The sequence below is a fragment of the Sturnira hondurensis genome, unplaced genomic scaffold (genome assembly GCF_014824575.4).
Source record: "Sturnira hondurensis isolate 20B ecotype Veracruz unplaced genomic scaffold, ASM1482457v3 Scaffold0021354, whole genome shotgun sequence".
Taxonomy (NCBI): domain Eukaryota; kingdom Metazoa; phylum Chordata; class Mammalia; order Chiroptera; family Phyllostomidae; genus Sturnira; species Sturnira hondurensis.
In genome coordinates, this window is record NW_028093985.1 from 31625577 (window position 1) to 31635525 (window position 9949).

Here is a 9949-nt window from a genome sequence, read left to right on the forward strand (position 1 = left end):
TGTGGTATATACATACAATGGAATGTTATTCAGCCATTAAGAGGGGGGTGGGTCATTAAGCTGCTTTGTGGAGCAAGAGGGTGGACATCTTGGACAAGCTTGTCCAGAAGCATGGGACTGCAGCAATAGGGTGATGTGGGGCTGGAGGCTGGGAGAGGCAGATTGAAGAGAGGCCATGGAGAGTAGAGAGGTGGAGTTGAGTTGGCCTCAGCCATAGGTAGAAAAAGCGTAAATGGGCTGGTGGCTCAACATCAGACCAGGAGTTGGAGACATTGCATCTCATGTTGGGAGCCAGCAGAGCTTCCTCAGCAAGCCAGCAACACAACCATCTTCCACTGGAGGTTCGATGCCTGGCAGAAGGTTGGCCTCTCAGATGCCCAGCTGAAACTATGAAAAGCATTTGCAGAAAGATGCTCCTGTCCAGATCAAAGGGAAAGTGTAAGATACCAGAGAGATGCTGAACTCCCACAAGCAGCAGAGTACTGTGTCCCAGAATCCCCACCAGGTAGTTGATGCCTGGAGAAACTCAGCTTGAAGCAGAGTTCTCCTGATGCCTTCATGAGCACCCCCATTGGGACAGTGACCCCAGCTCTGAAGCTCACTAAAACTAACCAGGTTCCACAGCAGAAGACCATGACACCATCTCATGTCCATCCTGCTGGAATAAGGAGTAGCACTGTCAATAATCACCAGGCCAAACAGAATTTATATGACCTGGATAAAAGCAATGGCATTGCAGCTCCCCTGAATAAGATGAACTTCGCAGACTCAGGCAGCTTTCTCTACCACATGGCCAGGCTGAGCAGTTCCAAGCTTTCCAAGTCTAAGACCCCTCCCCCACCAAAGTGGTTCAGAAAAATGCATACACAACTCCTGCTTTCCACTCCTCAGTTCAACAAAAGCCTTCATCAACATGTCCTAGACACTAGTGAACAAGGAGGATTCCACCAAAGAGCTGCTTCCTGCTGAGTCTATCTTCAGCTCTTTGGAAGGCACTGAGATGACTGTGAATAATCTGCACCCAAGAGTCATCTGAGGAGGACATTTTTTAATTTCTCTGTGTATGTGGAGCCCTGAAGCAGGCTCAGCTGGTCCATTTGGGGGTAGCAGAAGTGGTCTTTGTGAAGAAGGATGATGTCATCACTGCATATAAGAAATATAACAACTGGTGTCTAGACTGACAACCTGCAAGCTTTCACATGAATGGGAACGTTATCACCTCAGACCAGCCCATCCTGCTATGGCTGAGTGACTGTCCCAAAGTGAAAAAGTACAGGGAGCACTCTTGCAGGGTGAACTCTGCTGTCACATCCAACCCTACAGTCGAAGAGGCCCCTGACACCATCCTGAAGGCACAGGGGCCCCTGTGACTATAGGGCTCACAGAATTCAAAATCAGTCTGAGTAGAGGACTGACACTGCCAGAAGCAGAGCCAGAGAGGGGTGATTCTTTGCTTCCCAAAGCAGAGCTGGTGACCAATGGGCCATTGAACTGGAAGCCCCCAAACATGGGGTAGAGAGCTTCTTTGCCACCTTTCTGCGATGTGCTGGATCTCCTTTCTGCGATGTGCTGTACCCTGTGCTCATTGTACTTTAACATTCCTTATAATGTGTTTCTTCTCTCTACACCTTTTCACCAACATAGGCTTGTGTTGCTTATAGTGTCCCTCTTCCTGACCTCAGTTCCAAACTGATTTCTTATCTAGAAATGGGGTCCTAAATTCTCTGCATGGATGTCTTGTGGCTCCATGGAGTACAGTGGCTGGAGGAGGAGAGCAGGAGGGGGGCTGTTTGAAAGACACTGCCTTCTCCAGGGGTAAGGGGTTTGCCTCCTCCTTTTATTTTTTAAAGTTTGTAAACAAAGTAGAAAATGGAAGTCCCTGTCATCCTAATGAGGGCCAGGTAAGCTCCAGAGCTGTGCCACTCACCTGTGTGGTCAATGGAGATGGCCTGGGTGGGCATCAGATAACAGGCCCCTTGTCTTCTCACCACATTTGGCTCCAGAGCAGTCTGATCTGGGGAGGGCCCTATTGGCAAGGGCAGGGTGAGGTTGCTTCTCTGTGCGGAAGGGTGCAGCCCAGTTTCTGGAGGGCCCTTGTTGTCTCAGGGGTCACATTTCCCTTTTCCCTTACACGGCCAAGTCCTCCACCCCAGCTCTCTTGGCCTCTTGATATCACTGCTGAGAGGGCTGGCATTGCTCATCTTTCTAGTTTCCACTAGCTCAGGACAGATCACACCCTGTTTTTTGTGTTAATGTCAGCTCTTCCCTAGTTCTGTGACACTGGGTTTGGAGAATTATTGAAAGGGGAGATGTTGGCTTGCTTCTGGCTCTTTACTCCTAGCCTTAGATGTCAGAGATGCTAGGAACATATATGCATCTACCACCAAGGAATCCTGTCTCCACTATTATAAGTGACCCATCCGTCCATGACCAGAAGGGACATTTTCCTGCCCTGGCAATGGGGGATGAGGGAAATGGTGGATGGTGAGGAGGGAGTTGAGAGAGCAAAGCAGCCCTTCCAGACAAGCAGTGGGTTACTTCCTCCACATGGTTCCAAAGAATTGGGGGAAAACTCTGGAACCCAGGAACAGCCCCTCAAGACCAAGAAAACATTGCTCCAGATTATTATCAGTCTCTTACCAGTTTGTTGGCTGATCATTGTCAGCTCCCTGTAAAGGGAGTCCAGGATGACAGAGCTGGAGAGAGTTGGGGAGCTGGATTCTGGGAGCGCTACAGAATCAGTATCAAGTGATATGAAGTCACAAGCCTAGAAAGTAAAGGGAGCTGAGGCACTAAGAGCCTCTCATGACCTTGGGAGGCATGGGACCAGGCCAGTGAAGAACTTAGAAACTCGTATTTCTATAGACTTAAATCTGTCAAGTAGGAAAAACTCAGGGTTTTCACCCAACTCAGTCCTCCAGTTCTTCATTGCCCAAGCCAAGAAAGTTCAAGGAATATTCCTGGTTGTGCTCCACCCTCCAGTTCTTTAAAGAGTGCAGGTTTTGTTTCCTCCTTCCTCTTTGTATGGGTGCAAATTTGTTCTCAGCAACTGGAGGACATTCTTCTTACATTTTCCCAAAACTTCTCCCAAGAGAACACTCATGGCAGAGGCACTTGGTTTCTTAGGTTGTGAGGGCACATGGTTCTACCCTCTCTTCTCCCTCCAGTCCCATGCCAGGCTGCTCCATTACCAGAGTTGATCCACCTGCAACTGCTTGGCCATCTGGACTTGATCCTCTAGATAGCCATATGGTACATTGTGGGGTGAAGCCCATTTGCTTCTGTTGGCCTACAAGATGGCATCACGGAAAACAAGGAAGAGAAGGTGGTGGGCCAATCCTTGTGTCTCTCTTAACTTCCCACTCCCCTGTCTCCATCTGTCTCTCTTTTGTTCAAAAGAAAAGAAAGGGGCATTAGGAATGAAGGAGACTCTGCTTCTTACACATTTGTGAATAAATGTTTGCTATTCCAAAAAGAAAAGAAAAGAAAAGAAAAGAAAAGAAAAGAAAAGAAAAGAAAAGAAAAGAAAAGAAAAGAAAAGAAAAAAGAAAAAAATCATTACATATTCTGGAACATGGTTGAACCTTGGGAACATTATGCTATGTGAAATAAGCCAGTCACAAAAAGACAAATAGAGTCGTCAAATTCATAGATACAGAGAGGAGAATGGTGGTTAACACTGGTTGAGGGAGGGGAGAACAGGGAGATACTGCAATGGTTGCAGAGTTTCAGTCTTGCAGGCTGAAAAGTTCTAGAGAGAGGTGGCGGTAGGGGTTGCACACCAATATGAATATACTCACTATCATGAATTGTGTACTTAAAATGGTTAACATGGTAAATTTTATCTTATGTGTATTTTGCCATAATTAAGAATAATTTTTAAACAAAGAATTCAGATGTTATTCAGGGTAGCTGATGTGACTTTCCTGTTTCAGAGAAAGACTTGGAATGAATTTTCTTAGTTTTGCTTCTATCTTCTACCCACTGTACCCTTGGCACTTGCTAATTCTCAGTGGGCTCTGTGTGACTTCCACCACTATGATCAGCTCCTACCTCTCCAATACATGTAAAGTGTTTTCAAACTTCTCTTTTGAAAATTTAATAGCTGAAACTGTGTTAAGTGTTTTTAGAATAAAAACCAAGAGATCATTGGCAGTCACACTCCAACATGCTAGAGTAGACCCAGGAACTAGTTTGAGCCTTGGCCAATCTCCACGTAGCAGTGAATGATCATTCACTAAGATATATATGCATCTTAGAGTAACTTCAATAAATATATTCCTGACTTTTAATAAGAGTTTATCAACTTTACAATTTTCCATTGATAATAATACAGTCTGTAAATGAATCTTTATTGGACAATATTTACTGTCTGCTAAATTGTGAAACATAATATTTTGGGATGATAGCCTATAATGTGTCATTTATACTCTTCCAGGTACATTAGATTTTGTCTTGTATTCACCATTAGTATTAACAAACTATTCCAATAACACATTGCTTTGGCTGCTTAAAAATAATTCTTTCTGTATTATAAGTTCATATGTTATCTGGTTATTTTTGAGGAGCAACAAAATTGAAAAGCAACAAAATGAAAAGCAACAAAATTCATTCTATTTATCATAGTGTTTAGTTGAAAATTTGCCTGTCACATCACTTAGCATCTTATTAAGGAAGACTCGTGATAGAAATACTTTCAAGTATAACATCCAAAAGCCTAACTAAGGATCAAATAAAAATTGGTCTTTCTCTCAGTATATGGTTTGTGTTTAGCCCATGAACATTATGATTCACTAATGTGCTTATTTCTCTCTGGGTTTTTTTTTTTTGGAGAGAAGCTCAGAACCAGGTAGCACCATTTACTTAGGTTACAAGTAAATGGTGCCCCTAGGGAGGGGCAGTGCAAAGCTTGTGTAACTATATGTGATGGTAGTGGATTGGGGTTGTGATAGGGGCAAGTACAACACCCATAAACCCTTTACTCACTACAGGAACACTAAAATCATTTTATTATGATAGTTCATTCTTTGTAACATTATGCAACTTAGTGAAATTTTACCTATATTACACTGCTTTGTCCTTAGGACAAGAATCACATCTATAAAAAAGCACATGACTTTGATCAGATATCATCATCTAATCTGGGTTAAGCTCTAAACTTCCATGGTAGATTCCCAGGGGTAATCTTAAAATGAGCCCATCCTCAGAGAGCAGGTAGAGATCAAAGTAAAAGGCAGATTAAAAAATGAAGAAAAGAGCATTTAAGATTTTGTTCCCTAGAATATATCATCAGTTTGGCTCAAATAAATTCTTATAATTTTTTTTTTAAAAAAAAGGAGAAGAAAGAAAAAGGCAGATAACTCCAGCTTGGTAAGCAGCAGGTTTAGGAAGCAAAGGAACTTACTGTATATGAGACTTGTCCCAGGCAGCCATAAGACAAGTAGTTTTTCACACATTCCCCCCAAATCTTAAAAGTTTAGGTTGATAACAGCACACAGAGGTCCTCAACAGGGTTCAGCCATGTACTAGTTCAGAAAGTCTCATCATGACATTACCATCTCAAGGCTGTAGCCATGGGCAGCTTCTAGTTCCAGTAAGGCAAGCTGAGCACACACTCCAAGTGCAGGGGAGAGAGCAGAGTCTCCAATTGCCTGCATCCAGCTTCTCAAGCCAAACCAACAGTAATACCTTCTTCATGACTTTCCCCAATAATTATGCATCCTCTTCTTCCTAAAATAGTATACAGGCTGAAGTGTAGTTCAGACAACACATAACCAAATGCTCTGACTTACTGCTTAGTAAACAGTCTAGAATTTAAACATAAAAAAAATAGCATGCTTTGGAGTTTCTAAATTGACCCTTACAACATGCTTGCCCTCCCTGATTCTCTGCCCTTGAATCTCTGCAGTTACCAATTATTATATGCATGTTGATTCAGCTCAAATCAGATAGAATAATGAAACTATGCCATGTTCGTATTGTAAAACTAAACTATTGGAGATTAAACTCACAAGGTTGTTCATTCACTCAATAAATGTTTATTTATTTAACACCTATTACAAAATTTTGGGAGGGTTGTTTCCCAATATTCTTTTTCCTTTTCTAACAGCAATGTGATTGTTTGGGGGCTCTCCAAAGATTATTTCCTTTGGTTATTTGGTTATTTCCTTCCTACCTAATACAATCTGGTTGGACTGTAATTAGTAACTTTTCCTCTCATTTGCAACCTAAGAATGGGAGAGACAGTGGAGTTGGAATCCCCTACTGACCAGCAGCAGTTTTTTGATCATCAGCTGGAAGCAACCTAGGTGTCCATCAGTACATGAGTGGATCAAAAAACCGTGGTACATTTACACAATGGAATATTACTCAGCAGAAAGAAAGAATGAGCTGCTACCCTTCCCAACAGCATGAATGGAACTGGAGAGCATTATGCTAAAAGAAATAAGCCAGGTGGTGAAAGAAAAATACCATATGATCTCACCTATAAGTGAAGTCTAATCAACAAGTAAAATAGAACCAGAGGCATTAAAATAAAGAACAAACTGACAGTAACAAGAGGGGAGGGGAGAAGGGGACAACAGGGGAAAGAAGGGTAGTCAAGGAACATGTATAAAGGACCCATAGACAACGTCGAAATGGGGAAGGATTGAGGGTGGTGGAGGGAAAATGGAGGCAACTTTACTTGAGTGAACAACAATAAAACAAATTAAAATGAAAAAATAAAGAAAGTAATATCTGAAATAAACAGCAACAAAAACAAAGTAAAATAATCTAAAAAGAAAATGTCATTAAATATGTATCTATCAATAATCACCATGAATGCTCCTCCCAAAAAACATAGGGTAGCTGAATAGATAAGAAAACAAGACCTATATAGTCTGCCTTCAAGAGACACATTTCAGATCAAAAGATACACACAGACTAAAGTAAAGGGGTGGAAAAAGATATTTCATACAAATATAAAGAAAGAAATGAGGGGTAGCTGTACTTATATCTCACAAAACAGACTTTAAAATAAAAGCTATAGTAAGAGACAAAGAGACAAATACAGTACTACTGGGGATTTTAACACCCCATTGACTTCAACGGATAGATCTTCCAGGCAGAAAATCAATAAGGAGACAGGGAACTTAAATGACACACTAGATCAAATGGATTTAATTGATATCAGAGCACTTCACCCCAAAGCAGCAGACTACACATACTTTTCAAGTGCACATGGAATGTTTTCTAAGATAAACCACATGTTAGGAAATAAAACAAGTCTCAATAAATCTAAGAAGATTGAAATCATATCAAGCATCTCCTCTGACCACAACACTAGGAAAATAGAAATCAGTCACAAAAAGGACACTGAAAAACACACAAAGACATAGAAGATAAATAACATGTTATCAAACAATGAATGGGTCCACAACAAGGTCAAGGAAGAAATCAAAGATACCTTGAAACAAATGAAAATGAAAACAAAACAATCCAAATCTGTGGGACACTGGGAAAGCAATCCTAAGAGGGAAATTTATAGCATTACAGGCCTATCTCAAAAAAGAAAAAAGAAAGAAAAAAAAAGCTCAGATAAACAATCTAAATTTACACTTAAAGAGACTTGAAAAGAACAGCAGAGCCCAAAGTGAGTAGAAGAAATGAAGTAATGAAGACCAGGGGAGCAATAAATAGCACACAGTGTAAAAAAATCATTTAAAAAGATCATTGAATCCAAGAGCTGGTTCTTTGAAAAAATAAACAAGATTGAAAAAACCTTTAACCAGACTCATGAAGAAAAAAAAGAGAGAGAGAGAGGAACCAAATAAATAACATCAGAAATGAAAGAGGAGAAATAACAACTGACAGCAAAGAAATACAATATTTTGTAATGAGCAGACAGATATCACAACATTTGGAAGGTACAGGAGAAGGATCAGTAAGGAGGAAGAGGCAAAGATGAGAATGAGATGAGTGAGCCAAAGATTTTCATGGTAGTCAATAAAGACTCAAGACATAGAGTAGTTTATTTCATGGGAAAAAAGCCTTCCTTTGAATCAGAAAAAATACAAATATATTAATAAAGAAAATGATACATTGAGGTGGAGAGTAAAATTCATAATGAAATTCAGGGTTAGTGAACATAACCTTCAGGAAAGTAGGAGAAACCAAATGAAGTAGAGATGATGAAGTTATGGAAAGCTGGAAAATGCTAGAAAATGACAAATCTTTGTGCACCTATTGAGACTCTATCATATCAAGAAATTTCAGTAGGAAAACTACCCCTATAAACTGAAAGAGTAAAATGAAAATTATTTTAAATGGTTCATTAGGACAAGTGTTCAAAACTAAAACCCTAATTTATGAAGAGAGAAATTGTAATAGAAGGGCTTATATTGGATAGGAGACTTGGTGAAGTGGATTTCTGCACAGAATAGAAAGAAAGAAAAAGATAACCTCCAATGCCCCAAACATTTATTTCTCATTATAAATTTATATCAAGAACACCAGGTAAGATTTTATATAGGAATACCTAATAAAATCTCCAGGGACGCAGGGGTCTTGTATGTATGAATCACAGGAAAGGGAGTCACTGTCCCTAGAGGGAGAGTTAATTCTTTACTCGTAGCAATGCTCGTATGTCCCTAGATGTTCATTACATTGCTTTGATCTGATTCATGGAAATGACATGATAAGGCTCTTCAGGATTGAGTAGGGAAAGGAGGCTACCAAAGGACAAAGGACATTGGACCTAAGTTATTCTTATACATGACTCTTTCTTTAGGATTCTCTGGCTTAAAATACTGTAAGTCTCTTATTCTTATTTTACAGATGAGGAAAGACAGGATCATGGAGATCATGTGACTAGTAAGTGGTGGAGTGTGGTCTGCATATCGTTTTTTCTGCTATAATTTACTGTCTTGCATAAGTTAGTTCTCATAATTCATTTCAGCAGTGTGAAGGAAATTTTTTTGAAAGTGTATGTAGTAAAAGGTGGGCACAAGTGGCTATTCTAGTCAGGTCTCAGAAAGTGACACCTTTGGAAGTTCCATAGCAATTGGTCTCTTCTACCCAGGTGTCTGAAAATTACTAAAGCAGCTCCTTATCTTAAAATTAACTACAAAGTATTGAATGCTGCCGTAATCAGAAGAGTTACACAGAACACAATATAATGAATCATCTAGTATAAACTAGAATTAATATTATCAGACATTTCAAGTCAGCTGATATGATGAATTATTTAACATATGTAAGATATAATAAACAATATACTGGTTATTTAGGAGAAAATAGTACTGTTACTATCTGAAATCAAAATATATTTTAGAAAAATTAAGCATATAAATACTTCAGAATATTAAGAACTATAAAAATACTAGAATAAAATACAGACATTTCCTAGGTGTGATATCAAAGAGAATAATTGTAAGCTTTAAGACATTTCTAATAAAAAACACAATATACAAAAAAAAAGTGGCAAACTAAGTAAAATGTTTGTGGCAAATTGGTAGCAAAAGGGTTGCTATACTTATGTATGAGAAGGTCTATAAAATTATTAAGAATCATAATACAACCAATGACACTCAAATATGGAACAGGCTGTCAGGGCCCAGAGGGGAGAGGGGAGAGAATCATAGGGGAAAAGGGAATAGACTCACATGAACAAGTATAAAAGACACATGGACAATAACTAAGGGTGGGGGGTGGAAAGGGGAGGGAGGCGGGGAGCATGGGGTGGGGGGCGGGCAGGGTTGGGAATATAAGACAGAAACCTGTACTAGAACAAGAATTAAACAAAAATTATATTTAAAAAAAAAAAAGAAGAAGAATCAACTCCCAGGTAAGGTGAGGCTGGAGGACATTTTTCATACACACACACAATCTTCCTAATCCAAATACACAGCAATAATAAATAAATTATTTTTAAATATACTAAAAAGTCATAGCCTTAATCATTTTTATA

At 39.6% G+C, this 9949-nt stretch overlaps 1 pseudogene; it reads left to right on the top strand.

Moving 5' to 3' along the window:
- The first annotated feature begins 232 nt into the window (after window positions 1-232).
- On the top strand, window positions 233-1181 carry LOC118977478 (polymerase delta-interacting protein 3-like; annotated as a pseudogene).
- Window positions 1182-9949: the final 8768 nt, after the last annotated feature.